This window comes from Pseudorca crassidens, chromosome 5, assembly GCF_039906515.1.
Source record: "Pseudorca crassidens isolate mPseCra1 chromosome 5, mPseCra1.hap1, whole genome shotgun sequence".
Classification (NCBI taxonomy): Eukaryota; Metazoa; Chordata; class Mammalia; order Artiodactyla; family Delphinidae; genus Pseudorca; species Pseudorca crassidens.
The window spans coordinates 120,699,337-120,724,566 of NC_090300.1; the positions used below are offsets into that span (position 1 = coordinate 120,699,337).

The 25,230-nt window shown below is 37.5% G+C and overlaps 1 protein-coding gene across 2 annotated transcripts in view; it reads right to left on the reverse strand.

Annotated features, from left to right (window-relative positions):
- Nucleotides 1-25,230, reverse strand: part of SAMSN1 (SAM domain, SH3 domain and nuclear localization signals 1) — a 455,109-nt gene that overhangs the window by 155,779 nt on the left and 274,100 nt on the right. The gene's annotated exons all lie outside the window — the stretch shown is intronic.

Genomic DNA, 25,230 nt, shown 5'->3' on the forward strand with positions numbered 1-25,230 from the left:
AAGAATTCTCATTTTACTTTCTATTGCTCAAATGATTGTTCTATATAATCCATTAACCATATCTCATAAATTATAAGGGAGAAAGCTCAGCATTGATATCAAAACTGAACAGAGTTTGGTTAGAAACTTGGCTGCAAATGCCAAGCTGCACATTCTTGTTAGTGTAGAACTAGTTGAAAGTACGTAGAGCAGGTTTTTAAAAAAGAAAATGAAGCCTCTGCAGGATGCCCCTCTAGTGCAGCTCATCTGCAGAAGTGAAAAACCTCCTGGGCCTGAGCCTTTCTTTTTTTTTTGGCCGCAAGGGCTTGGGGGATCTTAGTTCCCTGACCAGGGACTGAACCCCTGCCCAAGGCAGTGAAAGCGCAGAGTCCCAACAACTGGCCCACCAGGGAATTCCCCCTCCTGAGCCTTTCAACATCCCAGTTAAATACTTTCTCAAGCATTGTTCAAGTATTGCCTCAGAGGTTAGGGTTCGGGTTAGGGTTAGGTTGATTAAACTAGGCTTATTAGGCTGTTTTCTTTTCTTAAATAAGCATATACTTAGTAAAAGAAATGGAGAGAGGAGTCAATATATAGGAAAATAATTTTTATGGTAAACATTTGGCAAGCAAACTGGCTCTCCTGAGTTTATTCATCCATTACATCACACACACACACACAAACACACACACACAATGTTCTGAGGAATACCAAATAGAAAGAAATAAAATCAATTCTGGTTAGTAAAAATTCGAATTTCTTTGAGATTCTTTTCTTTTTTAGAAGAGATGAATGGAGGGAAGGATAAGACATTTTCTTCTTAAGAACGAAGGACTACTGAATATGGGGAATTTACTTAATGTGGAGTTGCAATGACATCTCTTTTTTCAAGGTGCTTCTGGGAGATAATGGCTCTCATACCTATAATTCAGTGGTTTTGCCTGGTAACATAAGAATGGACCTGAGGACCAAAGTTAACACCTTCATCTCTGCATAGCAGATGATGATTTTAAGAAGAACTCTAGAACATATTTCCTTTTTTCCATTACTCTCTTTTCTAAAATTTTCTTTTAAGGAGTAGACTCTATGAGTATTTTTCCTAAAAATATGGCCAGTTTTGGGACGTCCCTGGTGGCACAGTGGTTAAGACTCCGAAATTCCAACGCAGGGGGCCCGAGTTCAATCTCTGGTCAGGGAACTAGATCCCAAATGCATGCCACAACTAAGAGTTTGCATGCCACAACTAAGGAGCCAGCGAGCTGCAACTAAGGAGTGCGCCTGCCGCAACTAAGACCCAAATAAATAAATAAATAAACAAGTAAAATAGATATTAAAAATAATAATAACAAAATTAAAATATGGCCAATTTAAATGAAAAATATCTCATATTTTCTCTATTACTTGAAAGAATAACTTATAATACCATTTTATAAATAAGCACAATCAAGGGAGGAAAAAATGAAACTCCAGCATGAAATGGGCAAAAGAGTTGGAAAGTAATTCTTTATTTGTATAATAGGTATGGTATCATGTCTTGTTTTAAAATAAATTAAAAAATAAGGAAGCAAGTGATTTTTATCATTCTTTTTGACCACCCTATATATGCTTACCCCAGAGAGAATGAGTACAAAGAGAGAAATCTTGATTCTCAGAAAGTAGATGGTGAGCATTCTCATCTCATCTCTCATCTCATTCTCATCTCTTTGAATAAGCTATGGCCTCATCATCAAAGTTCCCAGCTTCTGCCTCCACCCTGCCTGTTTCCTCTCAAAATTCAGCCCAATACAGTCCTGTTTTTTTATCTTCATTACACTGATTACAGCCAAATTATAACTCCCTCAATCTGATCTCTTCATGGTGAAGGACAAGAGTCAGATTCTCTTTTTACCCTTGACCCCTGCCCCCGAGCCTGGAAGCTTAATGCAGTGTGGTTAGGGCACCTGTCCCAGGCACCCTAGTGTACCTTGCACTTCTCCTCTTAAGACAGTGAGCGTGTTTGCTCAACGTCTACCGTCTAACGTCTTCAACACTCAGTTCTAATTCCACTTACTCCAAAACGCTTCCCCAGGTTTCTCCAACCCAGAATGGCTACCTCCCCTGAATTCAGAGTGCTTAGATTCTGCACGTGTGAAAAATTACCCTGCCTTTTGATACCTATCAGGTGATATTTCACCTATCAGGTGAATGTGTTTGACATTTCAACTTTGCAATTAGACTGGTGATTATCACAGTTGCCATTTTTGACTGCCTATTACGTGTTAAGGAGCATTTATGTATTTAAAAGTTTACATCTAACCTGCACAGTAGTTATTATCTTCATTTTACATAGGAGTAAATGAGGAACAAGGGTTAAATCACTTGCATGGGACTGTAAAAATACTGTGTTCAAACCTGGATTGGAATCTTATGTATTTAGAAGGCAGAGATCATTGTTGAAATTCTTGTAGATTCCCTTGGCCATTTTTATAGTGCTTTACCTATATTAGATACTAACATATTATTTTCTGATTGATTGGCTTTAAGCACTGACTTAAAACTGTCCAGGTTATCATAAGTAATGTTCTACAGTATCAAACAGAACTAATATTTAATGCTATCTAATAGGGCATGGAGTAGACTGGCACTAGACAAATGCAATCAGTGATGATAAGAAAAATAATTCCTGAGGGGGAAAATAAATACTTGCATGGATGCATGATCAAGTATACGTGCTTTAGAAATAAGCAATGACTTTGGCCAAGACACTATCTTTCTCTGAAATGCTAAAGAGCTGGTGAGAAGAGACATTAAGATAAGGAACATGGAAGGATATAAGAACATTCTCTTCAGATCTGAAGAGCAAGATTCAAGCACATCTGAAATAGAGTTTGAAAAAAATGGCTATGAACAGGGATAATATGAAAATATTTAACAAGTAGGAGAACATGGGCATGAACCAAGCAGAACAGACAAAGCAAGCTTTAGAATGGACAACAGCCATGGACAACTGGTCCAGCCACCATGTTGTCTGAGCATCATCAGTCCTGGTTATGTGGCTAGCTAAAACACTTTTTGAACAAATGCCTCTTTCATCTTCAGTATGGTTCAACTCTAGTCTGCTGTGATTGTCAGATCCCTGCAATTATCAGACCCTGCAACCAGGCTATGTAGACCATGGTGATTCATTCAGCAGATGTTTACGGATTACCTTCTCTGTGATATGCACTGTACTAGGCACTCAATAGACAAAGACAAACTAGACACCACCTTGCCAGGGAGTCAATGTTCTCACTGACTCTTCCCCAAAAGTTGTCCCTGGTGCAATTCTAGGAACTGTTTTACCATAAAAGGATGAAGATAACATGCTTTCCTAAGAAGTCTATGTCTCAGTTGTGTTCTCTCCATAAGCAGACCCTGAGGTAAGGATTACGTACAATCTTAGCCATGCTTGATTAACAGGTACTTCTGCTGGCAATGTGAGGAGTCAAACCCAGTAACCTACCAGTAATTCCTTCTTATTTAGACACTTCAGGCAAAATCAATTTCTCTTACCTGCAAACAAAAAGTTTTAACCAAATTATGGCAGTTATTGGGCATGTTTGAGGAACATCATTTTTGTGTATAACTTTCCCTGTACAAGTGGGGGATGGAGAGGACACAGAGGGAAGGCAACCAATAAAGGGTGAATTATTAAGCCAGTTACCACATTGGATGACTAAAAGTTAACCCCCTGAGAAACTCAGAATTACCCTGGCCAATTATCCCTCCATGCTCATCAGTTATTAGTGAAGAATTGCCTCTGCAACAAATTCCCAAGGGCAGCCCTGAACTAAAATGCTAATGGTGTTATTTAGGAATCATAGGCTGCCTCCTGCTGAAATGTAAAGAGAATTCAAGAGGAAATGGGTGACACTCCGACAATGTCTACTGCCGGATTTTACCTAAAAGTTACAGACCTGTTGTAAATAGCACAACAGCTATTGTCAAACAACAAATATCGGAGATATACTTTTATTAAGGCAATACGCTAGTAACTGAGAGACAAGAGATGGCACAAAGTGGTAAGTTTGTCTATTTCTTCATATTCTACATTATTTAACATTAGCCCCCAATATGACATTTTTTTTGCCCTCCAGAAATTTGCAGTCTAATTTTATGGGACAAATTACACACAAAATGATGTTCCATGAGCATTTATCCTAATGCATTATACAATTGGCAATTTTTACTTTCAGGCAACAGAATTTAACTGTATCTAATTTATCCAGGAAATAAGAAAGGATTTATTAATTGTTTAGTAGTGTTGACTTTCGGCTCCCCAGAAGACCACCAGAAAAACTGGTTGATTAAGCAAAGCGAAGTATATTAGACTTACTGCACTAAAGAAGGTCAATATTTATAGGGTTTGGGGGCCTGGATATAGTGATTGAAGAGCAAGACAGCAAAGCAGGGAATTATTTGGGCAGAATGTATCGTATAGTAGTTTTAGATTAAGTGAACACAATGAGGTAAGGGCCTAGAAATGAGTCTTGATGAACAAGCTGTTAGTCTTGATTTTCATTGGTTCACAATCTTATCTTCCAGGAACTTGTATATCCTGGAGCAAGTAGGTAGGCAATATTTGCTGGATCACAGTATTGCCTACAGGGGGACAGGGAATGATGTTGCTTTTGGCTCTCAGTGAATAGTTTACAGGCTCAAAGGAAGAACTGAACAACCAGATCTCCCGAAGGATAAGAACTAGAGTATCTTAACAAACTCAATGGTATTAACACACAAAACGTCTCTCTAGGACATTGCCATCTGGATACTCAGCTCCTACCACCCTTCATTCCTGAGTATCTCACCTGAAGAATCAGATTCCCAATAGAGTGCCAATCATTGGTCAAGGGTGAGCTACATGGCAATCTTGTGGTCGAGAGGGACAGGGTCTGGAGTGTTGTATTCCACAAAAGTCACAAGGAGAAGAGAACAGATAACCTCCCAAAGGAAGAGAAATTAGACAGAAATAAGAGAAGCCCTACAATAATCAAATCTCTCTCATACTCTTTCTCTTCATGAGTACTGAATTTGATTGAAATTTTCTTTTTGTTGTTGTTCAAAATTTAACAATTTTTGTTGTTTAAATTTGTTGTTAAAAATGAAAAATTTATATTTTTAAAAATTCTTTCTTTCTTCTCCTCTAATTGCTTCCCTACGACAAACCACTGTGGTCAAAACTTGTCAATTCCATGTCTGTAATGTTTTTTCCTGCTCACCCCTTCTTTTCCATCTACCTATAACTGACCTAATCTATTCTTAAATTATGTTCTTCCAAATTTTCTTCAGTTGCATCCTGCATGTTCTTTGCATTTATGGAATCTCTTGTCTACTTCCAGTTAAATAATCTCAAAGCATAGTGGTGATTCTTTCATTTGCAACTTTTCCTAATTCACTTATTCCCCATTCCCTATCACGTAAGTGTCACACACAGTGTTCTCACCTTAAAGTTCACTTGTAATGACCGACAGCTGTCCATGTGGACTTACATACTACTCACCTTCATGTATGCTTTGCCCTAACCAACCCCTTAGCAATGTTCCCTGGGTACTCCCTATGCGTTCTTAACTCTAAACTCCTTGAGAACACAATGCATGCCTGATTCACGTTTATATTCCCCAAATACTTAGCACAGTCCCTTTGGTTGCAGTTTGAGTGACTACTCTGGTAAATTGAAAATGATTGCCTAAATGCTACTTTGGAAAACATCATGAGGCCAGGTTCAGGATGAGTAGGAAGGAATGTTGTGACTGCTTATTAATGTCTGTCGTGGGCAGTGTGTGTGTGTGTGTGTGTGTGTGTGTGTGTGTGTCAGGGGGACAATACCAATATCTGTCCTTGGTACTTTCCATCTTTTACTGCATATTAACATTTGTGAAATGAAGTTCTCCAAGAATTTAGAATGAAGAAATCTCAGGAAAGCCCTCTTTGCTTCTCCTTGGTTTGAGAAATAAGATGGCCTCTGTCTACAGAGCCTAGTAATTGTTAGTGAGACCCAAGAAGATAAGATTATAAATCAAGAAAGAACTGTGCTGTTTGCTTTAGGAAAATTCCTGCAAACCAACTTGTCTGGGCAAATACTTCGCTCTCCTATCAGGACAATAGATTGCTCACCTGGGCAAACAGCTCACTTACCATATTTCAGTTAACTTATCAAGATTCACTTCAAGACCACCCCCCCTTAAGTTCATCGTAAACTATTATGTCACAAATGTTGCCCAGGTCCATTCAGTTCTCCACCATGAACCACCCACCCTAAAACCCACTTAAACCCAGATTCCAAACCCTATAAATACCCTGTCCTGACATTTGCCTTCTTGAGACGCTTCCAAGACTCAATAAGGTAGTGAGTGTTCTCCCTTACTTCAGTAGGTTACCAAACTTAACTTTGTTTGTCACCATATTTTGTGTTGGATTTTTAGGGCATTGATACTTGATATGTGACTTAAGGAATACCACAAAACAATGGGGATAAAGTCAAGAAATTGAGAACCCTTGGGTGAGTGCTGAGTTGTACCTTTCTTGTTCTTTCAGGGACAGCTAACTTGAAGAAGTATTTTGTAAAGCAACATGACATTTTCGCACATCTATACAATGCAAGGAAAAGATCATTAACCTTAGACACTGTCATTGTCAGGCACACAAGTCCAGTTGATTCTAGAATCCAATCATGTAGAGTTTTTCAAACTATGATATATATAAGAATATCGGAGAGGCTTGTTTAAAACGCTGATAAATACCCAACTTCCAAGCCTTATTCAGAGGTCTGTGGCAGGGCTCAGGCAACTACATCTCAAATAAGCTGGTAAGTGATTCTAAGGCAACAGGATTTCTCACCATGCTCTCAGAATCCAGAACCTACCTAAAGTCCAGTCACCCAAATCCATTTCTACCACTAGTCAATTCCCTCAGTGGTTATTTCATCTAAAATTCAACTTTCTTTTGACTATTGTTGTATTCATTTGGCTGTCCTTTTGCTTTTCATCTTTTTGATACTCTAAGGATTTCATATAGAATGGAGGGAGGGAGGGAGGCAAAGAGATAAGATAGAGACAGAAACAGAGAGAGAAAGAAAGAGAGTCATCTTGCTTTCACATTTTGTATATTTTACAGAGGATGGTAATTTATTTTCATCTTGTTTATTGACTTTTGTGTTTGTATTGAAAACTTGTTTAAACCAGGCTTTGGAAGACACTTCCTTAAAAAATATAGTGTTTCTAGCAATATCAATTTAATGATAAAGACATAAAACATGAATTACAATCTATTGTCCTGCAATATGCATAATGACACTTGAAGAAAATACAGATTTGTCAGGTATTCATTTGGTTTTAGGAAGTGCATTCTGTTAACTAGCTTATTATATGGATGTCAGAGATCACTCTTCCTTTCCCATAACAAACCTTTGACTTTGCATAAGAAATAAAGAAAAATAGATCCCCTACCCCAGACATACACTGAGGGCTAGAAGGACAGTAAAGAGGAGGGGAAAATGGGGAAGCATTGCAAGTTACTGAACAGCAACCTTTCCTTCTTGAGTTTTCCTAAGGCCAGCCCCGCAAGCCCTGTTTGAACTCAACTCTTAAAAGTAGTTCTTCTGGACAAAGGATAAGTGATGGTGAAATAACTCCAGGAACATTGTAATCTAAGTTTTATTTATATCTATATGACTAAAGCAGCTGTTAACAACTTTTTTCTTGCAAAAGCCAATGGCTTATGTTGTTCATCCTGACAAATGCAAAAAAAAAAAAAAAAAAGAAAGAAAAGAAAGAAAACGAAGATATTTACACAACAAAGATAGTAACTTTCTTGCAAAGCAGCGTGTTTCCCCAAATATCTTTTTTAACCTCTTTGGATAAGATTTTATTGTTAAGTTTATTGGACACCAGCTTTTCCAGGTGCATGCCCTTATTTTATTCATTTAGCAGGAACTGCACCAATCAAACTTGCAATAAAACTTTTTGCATTATGGTTGGATTGGGTGATTGGTTTAAAATATATATACTTTCTAGCTTTTATAACATGTAAGCCAGATAAACTGTTAATGCTTTAGAACTCTCTAGGCTGTATGAATGATGGAGATTTCTGTGTTATCCCTGATAAACTTGAGGATACAGAAAACAGTTTTAATCCTCTTTTTATACTATGCCTGTCTGTCTGCGGAGCAAGTTCAGAGAATGGCTATATGGCAGGAGCAGCCAAGGGCTTAATTTTCTTTCTTTTTTTTTTTTTTTTTTTTTGCGGTACGCGGGCCTCTCACTGTCGTGGACTCTCCCGTTGCAGAGCACAGGCTCCGGACACGCAGGCTCAGCGGCCATGGCTCACGGGCCCAGCCGCTCCGCGGCATGTGGGATCCTCCCGGACCGGGGCACAAACCCGTGTCCCCTGCATCGGCAAGCAGACTCAACCACTGCGCCACCAGGGAAGCCCCAAGGGCTTAATTTTCAAAGCCAGGTAATTTGATGTGGTCACATATTTTTAATCTATTTAAAATATAAAATAACTAAATAAGCTGATAAATGACTGTTATACTTAATGAAAAAGAGTTTTTTATAGGTGGAATTCAGGCCAGGTGAAATTTCCATTTGTTAGCACTGTCGCTGTCCAAAGTGTCAACATTTAGTAAAATTTTATCTTTCATTAAAAATAAACCGGTATTGGGCTTCCCTGGTGGCGCAGTGGTTGAGGGTCCGCCTGCCGATGCAGGGGATGCGGGTTTGTGCCGCGGTCTGGGAAGATCCCACGTGCCGCGGAGTGGCTGGGCCTGTGAGCCATGGCCGCTGAGCCTGCGCATATGGAACCTGTGCTCCGCAACGGGAGAGGCCACGACAGTGAGAGGCCCGCGTACCGCAAAAAAAAAAAAAAAGAAAAATAAATAAATAAACCAGTATTTTTTATGCAAGAAGGGACAATGACAAACATAGCCAGAGCCAATCTTTTAATTGTACCTTAAAGTGTTCTGTCGCCTATAGCTAATGTCTTCACTTCAGCTTTATGCTTTGGATTATATTCAACCAGATGCATTTCTTCTAATTACAATCAGGATGTGTCTATATGAAGTGGAAAATGTGAGCAATTATTTCAACTGTCCAAAAAAATAAAAGTGAGTTCAGCTGAAAATATGCAAGTAGTGGTGTATAATGAGGTATATTTGAGGTGGGGATTCTATTAAATCACCCCCAGTTCTCTGTCTTACTTTTGTAAATAGTTTCTTTTCATTTTTATTTTCTTACAGTATATTGATTTGTGAATCTGGTTATAAATTTTTTTAAATCATCTTGAGACATTTTGTTTATAAACTAGTCATGCGTAGAAAGGATATCTGTGCCTTTATACCCTACTCTCAATAAAGCAACACTCAAAGGAACCAGTTTCTCTTTGCCATATAAATGAATGGCATTCAGAGGCATTCTTTATGTGAAGGAAGTATGAAGGCAATACATCCTTCTACCCACATTATCCCTACCACAGTCCAAACTACCCGCCCTGTGTCTCATCTCCTTCAGAGACCTGGGAGGTAACTGATTTGTTAACTTCTGGTCACCTTACTCCTCACTTCCTGGTGTTTTGTTTTAAGCCAGTGTTTGCAACATAACGTCACCAGGAGCTTTTAGAAACACATCTCTCGTTGAGATGGGTCTCATCGCAAAACTACTGAGTCAGAATCTGCATTTTAATAAGATCCTCAGACCTCTGTAAGGACATTAACATTTGAGAAACTCTGAGTTAGATCTCATTAAGCCATAGTCTGACTAGCTATCCTCTAATTAAACCACGCTCTAATTGGAAATACAGAAAAAGGGCTTCTCATGCTCTGGTACATTTCTGTAATTCCACATGAGATCTGGGTTCACTTTTCCTGACCCTCTATCATGTCTCAACAGAGCAGGGATATTTTCAGTGTTTTCTCCCGACATGGACAACTTGTTACTCCAAATGCATGGCTCTTCTAATGATGAGAATTTGGGACACCAGTAAGGACAGGGACAGGGAAGGCTTTTGAAGTCATTCCTTAAATCATATCATGTAAAAGCAATAATGGAACCTACCTACCTGTGAGGAAAGTCTTGTTCATATTTGCTTTCCTTGTAAAGGAAATAAATCAATCATAACTCAGCCAGTTTTCTTATATTGCAGGCTAGTCTTGACAGTGCCTTTCAGGATAATTTCTCTGCCTAGATTTTCATGACAAGTAGCCTGGGTCTCTCCATTTTGTGTTGATTCTGAACTTCTTGATATTATCCTCTAGGTTCTTAGACTAAACATAACTTTGATCCTCAGGAGGCCATTGCTTCTTTTTACTTTAGGGAAATGATGAGTAGTTATTCATTCCAGCAATGAAAATAATTCTGCCAAGAGAAATTCACTCTCACTTTGGCCAAGCTGAATAAATATAGGTAACTCTACAGTCCCCCTCACCTTTATACCTCCTGAGAATAGTTCTTTTCTTTCCCTCCTCGCCACTCTCACGGTCACTGTCACAGCCCGTGTTCTTATCATTTTAATTACGTAGACTCTTGCTATTGTCTCCTATAGTTAGTATCTCTGACTCTGATGGCAAGCCTTCCTCTTCACTCCCCACACCTTCTAAAATATGCATCTGATCACCTCACATTCTGTTCCAGAATATTTCAATGGCTCCCACATTGTCTGCTCAATGATAAATAGACCCATCGGTTAGTCACGCAAGGGTCTGCTTGGTCAGGCCATTGCCTTTCTGTGCAGTCTCCTGTCCCTTTCATCATCCTTTCTGCATAAACACCAGAAATAAGTTATCTTATAAGCTCTCTTACACCTCAACTCCTTCACCTAGAATGCTCTCAAACTTTTATGACTTTAGTACTTACTCATCCATCAAGTCTCAATTCAAACATTGTTTCTGTGAAGCCATTCTTGGTGTACTCCAGAAATATTAAATTATCTTCCTACGTGTCTATTGTACTTTATGTATCCCTCTATTACAGCATATTTTTATAACTGCCGATGAGCTAGAATATAAACACGCTGAGGGCAAGGAAAATCTCTTTTCATTCTTTAATCCCAAGTTCCTGGTAAAGGGAATAGTTGCAGAGCTCAATAAATATTACAGATTGAATGGGATGCACTTATATAAGAATTCAACAGATAGAAGGCATTGATAGATTTTTAGGCATTGGGAAATGAAAGCTGAAATACCAAATTTCTCTCTCAAATCTGTAGTCAACAAGCATATACTGTGCATAGAGAGAATTTTATACTTGATGCTGGGCAGGCCATATAAACTCATTCAACATATATCTATTTAGTGTATGTCAGCATTGTTCTGGGCATTTGGGAAACAAATATAATCTGAGATATAATAATATCCTGAGAGATACAATCCCTATCCTAAATTGTCTGCATTGCATTGAAAATAAGAGTTCATTAAACCATATTCTGATCAACTGTGCCTTAATTAATCTGAACTCAAATTAAGAATGTATAGCACAGGGAACTCTACTCAATATTCTTATATGGGAAAAGATCCTGAAAAAGAATAGATATATGTATATGTATAACTGAATCACTTTGCTGCATACCTGAAACTAACACAACATTGTAAATCAAATATACTCCGATATAAGATAAAATAAAAAAGAATGTAAAAGAGAGCTCTTTCAACTCATTTATCTTTTGGTAGTTTATTATAGTGCTCAAACCTCAACTTGCATATAACTGCAGATTCTGATTCATTACATCTCATGTGCAACCTGAGATACCCCTTTGGTAAGAAGCTCTCAAGTGATGCCCATACTACTTGTCCATGCACCACATTTTTTTAAACAAAGATTTAAGGTTCAAAGACAATCCTGAACCTTCCTAGGAATGAACAGTTCTCATATTGCCAAAGCTCCAGAGTACCCTCATCGTGGTCTTCAGATCCATGGATCAGAGTGTGGTGATGATAGAGCAAAGCTACCATGTGGGGTGCTGTACTAGGGAGGTACAGACACAGCGCTTTCAAAGAAGTTCTTGGGTCCATCTACCCGTGAGCAGATGCAAGGAAACAAAGAGGAAAGGGTAGTTGGCTGATATTGAAAGTTGTTTCAGAAAGCTGTAGTAGCAGGATTCCAGAAATTAAAACTGGTCCCTACCTAGCATAAGTGACGGAAAAAACAAGCACCTCTGGATAGTAACAAAAGTATTTTGAATAGACATCTCCTTGCCCAGCTTCTGTAGGACAACACTTCACATAGATTCCTTTGCATTTCTCACAACACTGAAGATAGTGCTCTGCATAAAATAAAGGTTAGATATATGTGGAAGGAATGAACGAATGCATGAATAAATGAATTTTCTTTATTTTACAAGATAATTGGAAGCTTTCAGGATTTAAGTGTTCTTGTCTGACCTATTAGCTGCGGAAGGTGGTCTAGGCTTTATTCAAATACTATTGATAAGCATTGAGTTATGCTGGTTTCTGTGAGATAAAAAAATTCAAGAAAAGTACACATCATATAAACTGCCTTTTAACTGAGTGGGATAGCTGGCATTTAAGCACTTTGGTTTTTATGTTCTGTGCAGGTTGTTTGCCACAGTCTAGCTGAAGTTTAACATTAAAAATACATGAATTGGCGGGAAAATCTGCATTTATATTTCATATGATTTGTTACCCAAATAGAATTGAGTGGCTACATTTTAAATTTTTTTCGTGTCTTACTTTGTTAATCATTCCAAACACATTTGTTCCATTTCATAAAAATGAGCAGCTTACCTTCTACCTTTGTGAAATTACTGTTAATCATTCTTGAATGCCTGCATTATCCCACTTAAACCGTTCCCCTGTGGTTTTACAATTCCTTCTGCTCACTAATCTAACCAGAGGAATGATGTGCAAACAAGCACATATAGAGAAGCAAATAGGTTTTTCTTGTGAATCATCATTGTAAACCTCGTCATCAACATTAGAGTTTGTCGAATTGTTATTTAAGAGTCAAATAAATGTATATATAGAGCATCTGAGCCAATGGGCTTGAAATTTATCCAAGTGGTGATATAAGCCAGATATAAGATAGAAGATCCTATCCATCCCCACTTCCTGAACCTAACCCTAATCTTGACTAATAAGATATTAATATTAAAACTTGATCATGGTTAAAGAATAATTGTGAACATATGAGACATATAATGGAAAGAGAAAATGTGTATAATTTTCTAAGACCTATGTCCCTCTTACTACCCAAACGTATCTCAGGTGACAAAGGATTGCATACCTCCATGTAATTGTTTCACGAACAAATACATCAATAAATTTTGCCAAATATCTGCATGGAGTATAGAAACATCTCATCAGTTACCTGGATATTTCTGAAATATCTGGATACTTGGTGTTAAATGAGCAAAATATCTAGATATTTATCATTCTGTGTGAGAGTTTTATATTTTGTACACAACTACCTGAATATATATTTTGGACAAAATTTTTATCTGGCTTTTGGGATTCTATAGCTATCACATTACATATCAATTCAATTTTATTTTATGAATAAATGCTACAATTTACTTGATTGGTCAATTGAAGATATGAGCATTCAGGTCTACACTGACACCATATAGATGCTAACCCAGTTTTACCTGATAACAATTCACTGGGGCTAGAGAAGGAGGCAGAACAGGAATCCTGACTAGGGATACATCCCATTTGTTCATTTTCTTTCTAACCATCCTCTGAGATACTAAATAGGAAAATGTATTCAAGGATAATAATAAAATAAGAAGCTGACTAAATGCCAAAAGTATCAATACCACACTTAAATCCTGAAATAAAACCTTTCTCTTCTCCATCAGTTAGGACACAGACAACTTTTTCATCTCAATGAGGCTTACTTTCTTTTTACCAAAATTCTAAACACTCCTTTTCTGTTCTGCATGTCTAGGGTCCTTACAGTGATGTCATGCTATGATTATGCTCAGGTGTGTGTGATCAGGAAGGGAGAATATTCCCTTATTGCTTTCTCCTTGCTTTGTGGAAATCACAAGAGGATGTTAAAGATTATCATGTGTATTATGCCATGCCTCTGTCTGTTAGACAGCCCACTTGACAACCATCATAGGAGAAATTGATCCAAACATGAAATATACCACTGCTAATTGTCACCATCACTGTATATTGAATACAGAAATAGGATACACACGTAAACTGAAGTCCCATTAATCTCTGATGTTGTCCTGAATTCTCATGTTCTTTTTCAACCTACAGCATGACTGGCATAAACTCATACTCCTGCTCTTATCTCTGCTGAAGTCTTTTATAGACAACGCTTTTCTATGATTTACACCTCATTATAAAAATCAAAGTTCTTGGCTGTCAGAAAGAAATGGAGTGCAGCAAGCTAGGAACTAGTTCTCTGACATACTGAGATGGCAGAACAGCCTGGAGGTGGAACTCCCAAAACAGAAAGTTGGAATTATAGATACCACCTACATTCATTCATAAATAGAAGAAATAATGCTGGCACAGAACAGTGATTTTCAAATCGTGGTGCAAAAGATTCTAAATAGTATTTTAATTTAAAAAATTTGATGTATGACTGAAGATATCAAACTTCACCAGGATTCATTTCCCTCTTGCAGCATAAATTAATTTCACATATCTCTTATTGGAAAAGAACAGAAATATTAATTATTTAATAAAATGAAATATAGTGGTTCAATTCCCTTCGGAAGGAGAATCTGCCAGTTTCCTTAAAGCTCTACTTCTAAACATGATAACACTAGTTATTTTTGCTATTTAAACTTTAAGCTGCACTTTTGGCCAGTTTGAAGTGATATGTAGGCATAGCGTGTAAATGTGATTTTTAACTAATTATGAATTAAAGTTTCTTACAGCGTTTACATAAATTTGGATCACGTGAAAAGAACGAAAAATTTGACTTATGAGCTTCATAAAACATGTCCTCTGCATTCACTATTTATTAAGCTGTTCATTTTATAAAAGAAGCAATGGAGTGTTGTTTTATTCATCTCTCTCCACTCTCCACTCTCTCTTCATTAGCCTTTAACATGCTGCTTTCTTGTGAGCAGTAAATGTATGTAATGAATTTATGTATCAGTTCGTGTATGTGTGTGTTCCTTTCTCATTAGTGAGAAAGGGTGTGGCATATCCATCCCTGGAGAGCTTCAAGAAGAGAATAAAACCTATGCTTTGTATGATGCATTATTCCCCTCAGGATCCTGGACCGGATGATCTCTTAAAGTCAGCTTTTGATCTATAACTAAATGATCAGTGAGCCAGCTTCAGGTCGCCCTATACTATTTAGTACCTAATGCTACTGCTCAAGAGTACTAAATGGTGTCCCTGAGCTGTGAAAAAAATTAATGTACAATCCTTAGGGTCCAAATTACTGACAGGGAGTGATTTAGGTAATGGGAAATAAATTCTATTAATATCTAGTTAAGTAGTTAATCAGCAAGTAAAATAATAAGAAGAAGAAAATAAGGAGTTAAATCTGTTTTCTCATTCTGTCCTCCATGAACAGAAAGAATAACTGTTAGGTGTGCTCCTCATAACATCTTTAATAAATTTTAAAGTAGTGCTCAAGACTTCCCTTGGGTTTCTCATCTCTAAACTAAATATGCCCTATTCCTTTAATATTTACACGTAAAATCTGTTTTCACTTCTTTAATCACCTTCAGGGCTCTTTTCAATGTCCTCTTCAGTTTATCCACATCTTTATCAATGGGATGATCCATAATGTTAATCTGATGAAGGACTAGAATATACTGTAAGAGGTGTTCACTTTTGCCTATATTTTTAAATGTTACCTTAATCTCAGGACAAACACCAATGTTATAAATTGCAGATTTGTAGTTTTTGCAATGACCAATTGCAATCATGGGTAGCCCTTCCAGACAGTTATGATAGTACCTAAAATTTCTCTGGTTTATGTACCAAGCTTATTTAACAGGCACTGTTTAAAGGTAACAAAGCATTTCTCTAACCACGGTAAGGTAAGGAGAGCCAAGCAGTCATATTAGATGACCCACTGTGGTATAAAAACATATATACAATCTTCCAGACTGATAACAACTCTTGGTGCCCAGACATATTGAGTTCCTCCCTCAACAATCACATCTATCTGTGAAAGAGTCCTGAATTGAATAAAGAACACAAGATCACTGTAAATTATACTTTAGTGTTGATGTTGTAATCTCTGCTTGATATGTCTTACTATCCCATTTTTATTAAGTTTGTCAATAACTTGGCCAATTAGTGTTCCTGGAAATAGCCATTATTGCAGTTAAAAACAAAACTAAACAAAACACAAAAGAGTCAAGTGCAAGAGAGAGATACCATGACATACTTCCTCATTTAGTCATCTGGTTGTTGTTTGCTCTCCCTTGTACTAGCAATTTTTTGATAGACTTGATAGAAGGGGAATATTAGTCATCTGAACATACCCAGTCTCCCTAAGGAAAGTGAAAAAGAATTATATGCTCTGTAAACCAATGCCTCGGATCAGGGTTTAGTGTGAAAGTCATTAAAATCTGTTTATTTTTCCATTTTGAGAATCCGTAATGCTCCAAATTCCATGCCATTATCTTACTACACTCAATCTCTTTCCAAATGGGAGAGTTAAAGTTGAATGTATCACTTAGCACAACTATTTTGAAAGATAGTTCACCAAAATGTGGACTCACTGAACTTTGCCATTGATAAGAAGAGAAGAAAGGAATGAAGTCAGTGAAGAATGAAAGCAGATGGCCCTGTCCTTCTTCCTAATTTATGTCTCTTTACTACTGTGATACATTTTCATTTCTTCCACAATGTAATTACATCCTATTGAGACACAATATTCTCAATTCAGTTCAACAGCTCCTTTAGTTTTTGAAGTTACCATCTTCTCCTAGTAAGAAAGAACTTGAAGAAAAGTGGTCATTGAGAGGAAGGAGTGTCAAGTCGTCAAGCCTACCTCCATAATTCTGTGTATGACAACAACAGTTTTATTCACTTAAGGACAATTGATTTTTCCTTAGAAGACTAGTAGAGAACATTTGGAGAACATCTTGTTGAAACTCAAAAAAGAGGAGATAAAATTAGCCTCAACCCTATGAAGAAAGTAACTCAGATGATAGGTGAAAAATCAAAGGGATTGACTTTCACCTGGGGTAACGGGTGTGGTCAGCTCATTGTGGTTGGATGTCATTGAAGAAAGATACAGATGTACATATGTGCTTAGGTCTAATGTAATACAAGGCTACTCTTTGAGGAACTTATGAAAAGAACTGGGACTTTATTGGTAACAGACTTTACTTCCATAGTAAAATCAGTAAAGTCAACACAAGTATCATTGGCAATGTTAGACATCCACACCTAGATATATCATAATCAAATTGTTGAAAGACAAAGAGATTTCTGAAGCAACAAGAAAGAAATAACTCATCATGTATAGGAGATCTTCATTAAAATTAGCAGCTGACTTCTTGTCAGAAACCATTGAGGCCAGAAGTCAGTGGGATGACATATTCAAAGGGCAAAAGAAAAGTACTGTTAACTAAGAATTCTATATCCAACTACCCTTTAAAAATAAGACATTTCCCAGATAAGTAAAAACTGAGATAATTCACTACTGCCACAAGAACTACTAAAGGGAGTCCTTCAGACTGAAATAAAGGATACTAGACAGTAATGTGAATCCGTGTGAAGAAATAAAGAAAAAAAGCTCATGTTAGAAGCTCATTAAAAAAAGAAAAAAGGTAGGGAGGCTCTGGATTGAAGCCCTCTGTACATATTCCCCTTTTTGTTAAGAACCATAAAGAAATAAAACTGGATTAAAATTACTAAATGTTCTTAGAAAAATTCCCACAAATGCCATTATAGATTTTGGTCTTCTTTGTTCTCATGGCTCTAATATTTAGTAGCTTGTTACAATGCACAACACAGCTGTCTACAAGAGACACACTTTTTCAAAGACACAAATAGGTTGAAAATGAAAGGATGGAAATAGATGTACTATGCAAACAGTAAGCAAAAGAAAATCAGAGTAGCTGTACTGATATCAGACAAAACAGACTTTATTTTGAGACCACACTCTTGCACTGCTGGTGGGAATGTGAATTGGTACAGCCACTATGGAGAATAGTATGGAGGTTCCTTAAAAAACTAAAAATAGAACTATCATATGACCCAGCAATCCCACTACTGGGCATATACCCTGAGAAAACCATAATTCAAAAAATTCATGTACCACAATGTTCATTGCAGCTCTATTTACAATAGCCAGCATATGGAAGCAACCTAAGTGTCCATCGACAGATGAATGGATAAAGAAGATGTGGCACATATATATAATGGAATATTACTCAGCCATAAAAAGAAACGAAATTGAGCTATTTGTAATGAGGTGGGTGGACCTAGAGTCTGTCATACAGAGTGAAGTAAGTCAGAAAGAGAAAGACAAATACCATATGCTAACACATATATATGGAATTTAAGAAAAAATAATGTCAAGAAGAACCTATGGGTAAGACAGGAATAAAGACACAGACCTACTAGAGAATGGACTTGAGGATATGGGGAGGGGAAAGGATAAGCTGTGACAAAGTGAAAGAGTGGCATGGACATTTATACACTACCACACGTAAAATAGCTAGTGGGAAGCAGCCGCATAGCACAGGGAGATCAGCTTGGTGCTTTGTGACCACCTAGAGGGGTGGGATAGGGAGGGTGGGAGGGAGGGAGATGCAAGAGGGAAGAGATATGGGAACATATGTATATGTATAACTGATTCACTTTGTTATAAAGCAGAAACTAACACACCATTGTAAAGCAATTATACTCCAATAAAGATGTAAAAAAACAACAAAAAAAAAAAGATTAAAGGAGAAGAAGCATGAGATGTGTTTCCTAAGCCTCACTCCAGGATAGTGGCTAAGAGAGTGAAGAGCATCTGTCACCAATTTCTACCTCTTGATTATTGTCCCCTCCCTTTCTGTGGCCTGGGGAAGCAGGAATTGCATAAAAAACTAAAACTGAATACAAATCCTATCTAAAATATAGTTGTTTTATTTGATTTTATCTTTATTAAAATTCTATTATATGTGAAAATAGTCATATTTTTATTAAATAGCATACAAAAAATAATATAAAAAATAAACTCAATTAATTTTCACAAATGTAAGCACACTCATATAACCAGAATCCAAATCAATAAATGGAGCATTAATAACATCTCAGAACAACCACTTTTGTCCCCTCTTCTAGGTGCTTCGTCCTTCAAAGGATAACCACTATCCAGACTTCTGACACTATAGATAAGTTTTACCTGTTTCCAAACATTATAGAATGTAATCAGATAGTGTGTACTTTTTGCATCTGACTTCTTACACTTAATGCCATATTTATACAGTACATCCATATTGTGGTTATAGTTGTAGTTTGCTCATTCATACTGTAGTATTGGATTCCACTGTCTGATTATACTATAATGTATTTATTAGTTCTAGGATTGATGGGTATTTGGGTAGTTTTCAGTTTGAGGTTATTTGAGTGGAGCTGCAATGAATATTTTTTATACTGAATATATCTTGCAGTGAATATATGTAAATATTTCTCTTGAATGTACAAATAAGATTTAAACTGTTGAGATAGGATATACCTGTGTTCAACTTTAATAAGAATCCCCAAATAGTTGTACTTGTACAAACACAAATTTGAAGAATTTCCAAAGTAGTTGTACTAATGTACACTGCCTCCAGCAATTTATGAGAGTTTATTGACTTTATATCCTCACCAATATTTGATATTGTCTGTTTTTCAGTTTAGCTATTCTGATGAGCATGCAGTTATATCAATTGTGATTTGAATTTGCATTTATCTAAAGACTAAAACTGTTGAATATCTTATCATATGTTTATTGGTCATTTTGACATCCTCTTTTCTGGATTCTTGCTCATTTTTCAGTTTGGGTTTTCTGTCTTTCTCCTGTTGATTTGCAAATATTTTCTCCCAATCTGTGGATTGATTTTCATTCTCTAACTGGTATCTGATGGACATTCTTAAGAGTTTAATTTAATAATTTTTCTTTTACGGTTATTGATTCTGAGGCCATATTTAAGAAATACTTCCCTATTTTAGGATCTTGAAGAGATTTTTCAATGCTTCTTCTAAAAGATTTATTGTTTTACCTTTTACCTGCAGATCTGTAGTTCATCTAGAGTTGACTTTTGTGTGCAGCGAGAGATATGGATTGAGATATTGTATTTTTCCCCTATGGATGGACATTCAATTGACCCAGCACCATTTATTAAAATAACCACCCTTTCCCACTGCCCTCTAGGGCTACATTTGTTGTGATTTTAGAGGCCTTTATCTTTTTTAGATGGCTAACAAGAGTTCTGAAGATGTTATCCAGTTAAGTATTGATGCACAGAAAGCCATGAGCCCACTTCCTAGAAATAAAAAACATTGATGCTATTATTTTTACTATTCCTCAGTGATTTATGAGCTAGCCATGCTTAATACATATCTCTTTCTCATGCCTCTTTTTTTCTCTTTGATAAATAATAGTTATCTAAATAAGTAATATAGTTCATTGATTAAAAAAAATTAGAACATACAAAAAATAATAGAGCAAATGGAGTTGGGAGGGCAGAGTCAAGATGGCTTACTAAGAAGACGTGGAGTTCACATCTCCTCACAACTAGGGGAACTCCTCACAACTGGTGGGGGTCCATGGACACCTAAGGGGACGGGAGGAACCCTCAGTGACTGGGTAGGACGTGGGGGTTGGGGGGAGTGAAGGGGGAGGAGAAGTGGAGGTGGGACAGGACTGGCGCCCCTGAGGGGTGGCTGGGGGAGGGGAAGGGATCCCATGTCTGAAGGGGGAAGTTGGGGAACCACTGTGAGGACACAGGATCAAAATGGAGTGTGGCCAGGTTTCCCCTGCCCACTTGGGGCCCCAGGAAGCTGCTGAGATCCCGGACCTGATCCTCTGCCCACCAAGGACCCCTCTAGCCACGCAGGTCCTGAGGGAGTGGGAAGGAGGGAAGGGGGAGCAAAAGTAAAGGCTGGACCTATGGGACCAACACCCCTGATGGGTGGCTGGGGGAGGGGAGGAGTTCCTACATGCAACAGGACCCACTCACGGTTATGGGTCCAGCAGCAATGGGGGAGACCTTGGGGGAGATGGTGGGGGCAGTGAAGGAATGGAAGGGAATGTGGCCAGTGCTTTCCCTGCCCACTTAGGCACTGGGGAGCCTCTTGGGCTCCCAGGTCTAATCCTCTGTTCTCAGAGCCTTCCTCTTTCTGCCCAGAACCCAAGCCCCGCCCCTACACCCCCATTCAGGGCCTTACCTCTACACTCAGAGACCCCCTCCAATGTGCTGGGCCTAAACCCCACCCACACACCCTCACTCAGAGCTCTACCTCCAAACTCTGGAACTCCACACTCCAGAGGCCCTCCTTTCCACATGCTGCCTCTCCCCTTCCATGGAGGTCCTAAGCAGAGGCCCCGCCCCACACTTGAACATCGCCCTGCCTAGGCCCCGCCCCCAAGGCCTTTTCCCACTAAGTGGGTCCTGAACATAGGCCCCATGCCACCCTCAAATGTCATCCCCCCACCATAAGTCCCACCCCAGGCTAAACCCCACCCCTGTCTAAGTTCCAGTCCCACCTAAACTCCACTCCATAGCCAAGGCTTTTTGTTTTTTCCTTTTTCCTCTTTTAGACTGGGGTTCTGTTTTACCTTGTTGATTCATTGTTGTTGATTCTTTTATATTTTTATTTTTCCTAATAAATCTTTTATTTTTCTAATTTTATTTTATTCTTTATACTTTGTTATTGTTCTCTCCTTTTGGCTTGTTACCACCCCCCCACACGCCCTTTCTTTTTTCTTTTTCTTTTTTCTGTTGTGGTCTTATTTTACCTTGCTGCATAAAACTATAATGTTTTATTTTTCCTAATATATTTTTTATCTTTCTAATGTTATTTTGTTTTTTATTCTTTGATACTGTAATCCTCTTTTGTTTTTCTTTCTTTCTTTTGTTCTTTCTTTCTTTCTTTCTTTTTTCACCATGCCATGAAGCTTGTGGGATCTTGGTTCACAGGCCAGAGGTTGGGCCAGAGTTTCTGTGATGGAAGCTCTGAGTCCAAACTGCTGGACTAACAGAGAAACTCAGACTCCAGTGAATATTAATTGGAGTGAAGCCATTTGGAGGTCCTCATCTCAGCACCAAGACCCGACTCTATCCAACTTCCTGCAAACTCCAGTGCTGAACCTCTCAGGCCAAAAAACCAGTAAGACAGGAATATAGCACCACCCATCAAAAAAAAAAAAAAAAAAAGAAATGAATAAAAGGATGTTACAGATGAAAGAGTAAGGTAAAAACCTACAAGTCCAAATAAATGAAGATGAAATAGGGACCCTACAAGAAAAAGAATTTAGAGTAACAATAGTAAAGATGATCCAAAATCTCGGAAACAGAATGAAGAAAATACAAGAAACATTTAAAAAGGATCTAGAAGAATTAAAAGCAAATAAACAATGATGAAGAACACAATTACTGAAATTAAAAATACTGTAGAAAGAATCAATAGCAGAAAAACTGAGGCAGAAGAATGGATAAGTGACCTGGAAGATAAAATGATGGAAATAACTGCCAGGGAATGGAATAAAGAAAAAAGAATGAAAAGAATGAAGGACAGTCTCAGAGACCTCTGGGACAAGATTAAACACACCAACATTCAGATTATAGGGGTCCCAGAAGATGAAGAGGAAAACAAAGGGTCTGAGAAAATATTTGAAGAGATTATAGTCGAAAACTTCCTTAACAAGGGAAAGGAAATAGTCAATCAAGTCCAGGAAGCTCAGAGAGTACCATACAGGATAAACTCAAAGAGAAACACACCAAGACACATATTCATCAAACTATCAAAAATTAAATACAAAGAAAAAATATTAAAAGCAGGAAGGGAAAAACAACAAATAACATACAAGGGAATCCCCATAAGGTTAACAACTGATCTTTCAGCAGAAACTCTGCAAGCCAGAAGAGAGTGGCAGGACATATTTAAAGTGATGAAGGGAAAAACCTCCAACAAATATTACTCTACAAAGCAAAGATCTAACTCAGATTCAATGGAGAAATTAAAATTTTTACAAACAAGCCAAAGCTAAGAGAATTCAGCACCACAAAACGAGCTCTACCACAAATGCTAAAAGAACTTCCCTAGGCAGGAAACACAAGAGAGGAAAAGACCTAAAATGACGAACCCAAAACAATTAAGAAAATGGTAATAGGAACATGCATATCGATAACTACCTTAAATGTAAATGGATTAAATGCTCCAACCAAAAGACATAGACTGGCTGAATGGATACATAAACAAGACCCATATATATGCTGCCTACAAAAGACCCACTTCAGACCTAGGGATACATACAGACTGAAAGTGAGGTGATGGAAAAAGAAAATCAAAACAAAGCTGGAGTAGTAATTCTAATATGACACAAAATAGACTTTAAAATAAAGCCTATTACAAGAGACAAAGAAGGACACTACAGAATGATCAAGGGATCAATCCAAGAAGTAGATATAACAACTGTAAATATTTATGCCCGCAACATAAGAGCACTTCAATACATAAGGCAAATGCTAACAGCCATAAAAGGGGAAACCTACAGTAACACAATCATAGTAGGGGACTTTAACACCCCACTTGCACCAATGGACAGGTCATCCAGAATGAAAATAAATAAGGAAACACAAGCTTTAAATGACACATTAAACAAGATGAATTTAACTGATATTTTAGGACATTCCATGCAAAAACAACAGAATACAGTTTCTTCTCAAGTCCTCATGGAACATACTCCAGGATAGACCATATCTTAGGTCACAAATCAAGCCTTGGTAAATTTAAATAAATTGAAATCGAATTAAGTATCTTTTTTGACCACAATGTTATGAGACTAGATATCAATTACAGAAAAATAACTGTAAAAAATACAAACCCATGGAGGCTAAACAATATGCTACTAAATAACCAAGAGATCACTGAAGAAATCAAAGAGGAAATCAAAAAATAACTAGAAACAAAGGACAATGAAAACACGATGACCCAAAACCTATGGGATGCTGCAAAAGCAGTTCTAAGAGGGAAGTTTATAGCAATACAATCCTACCTCAAGAAACAGGAAACATCTCAAATAAACGACGTAACCTTACACCTAAAGCAATTAGAGAAAGAAAAACAGAAATAACCCGAAGTTAGCAGAAGGAAATAAATCATAAAAATCAGATCAGAAATAAGTGAAAAATAAATGAAGGAAACAATAACAAAGATCAAAAAAACAAAAAGCTGGTCCCTTGAGAAGAAAAATATAATTGATAAACCATTAGCCTGACTCATCAAGAAAAAAAGGGAGAAGACTCAAATCAACAGAATTAGAAATGAAGAAGGAGAAGTAACAACTGACCCTGCAGAAATACAAAGGATCATGAGAGATTACTACAAGCAACTATATGCCAATAAAATGGACAACCTGGAAGAAATGGACAAATTCTTTAAAAAGCACAATTTTCCAAGATTGAACCAGGAAAAATAGAAAATATAAACAGGCCAATCACAAGCACTGAAATTGAAACTGTGATTCAAAATCTTCCAACAAACAAAAGCCCAGGACCAGATGACTTCACCAGCGAATTCTTTCAAACATTTAGAGAAGAAATAACACCTTTCCTTCTCAACCTCTTCCAAAATATAGCAGAGAGATGAACACTCCCAAATTCATCCTATGAGGCCACCATCACCCTGATACCAAAACCAGAAAAAGATGCCACAAAAAAAGAAAACTACAGGCCAGTATCTCTGATGAACATAGATGCAAAAATCCTCAACAAAATACTAGCAAACAGAATCCAGCAGCACATTAAAAGGATCAAGTGGGGTTCATCCCAGGGATACAAGGATTCTTCAATATATGAAAATGAATCAATCAATGTGATACAGCATAGTAACGAATTGAAGGAGAAAAACCATATGAATATCTCAGTAGATGCAGAAGAAGATGTCGACAAAATTCAACACACATTTATGATAAAAACTCTCCACAAAGTAGGCATAGAGGGAACTTTCCTCAACATATTAAAGGCCATATATGACAAACCCACAGCGAACATTGTTCTCGATGGTGAAAAACTGAAACCCTTTCCTCTAAGATCAGGAACATGACAAGGTTGCCCACTCTCACCACTATTATTCAACATAGTCCT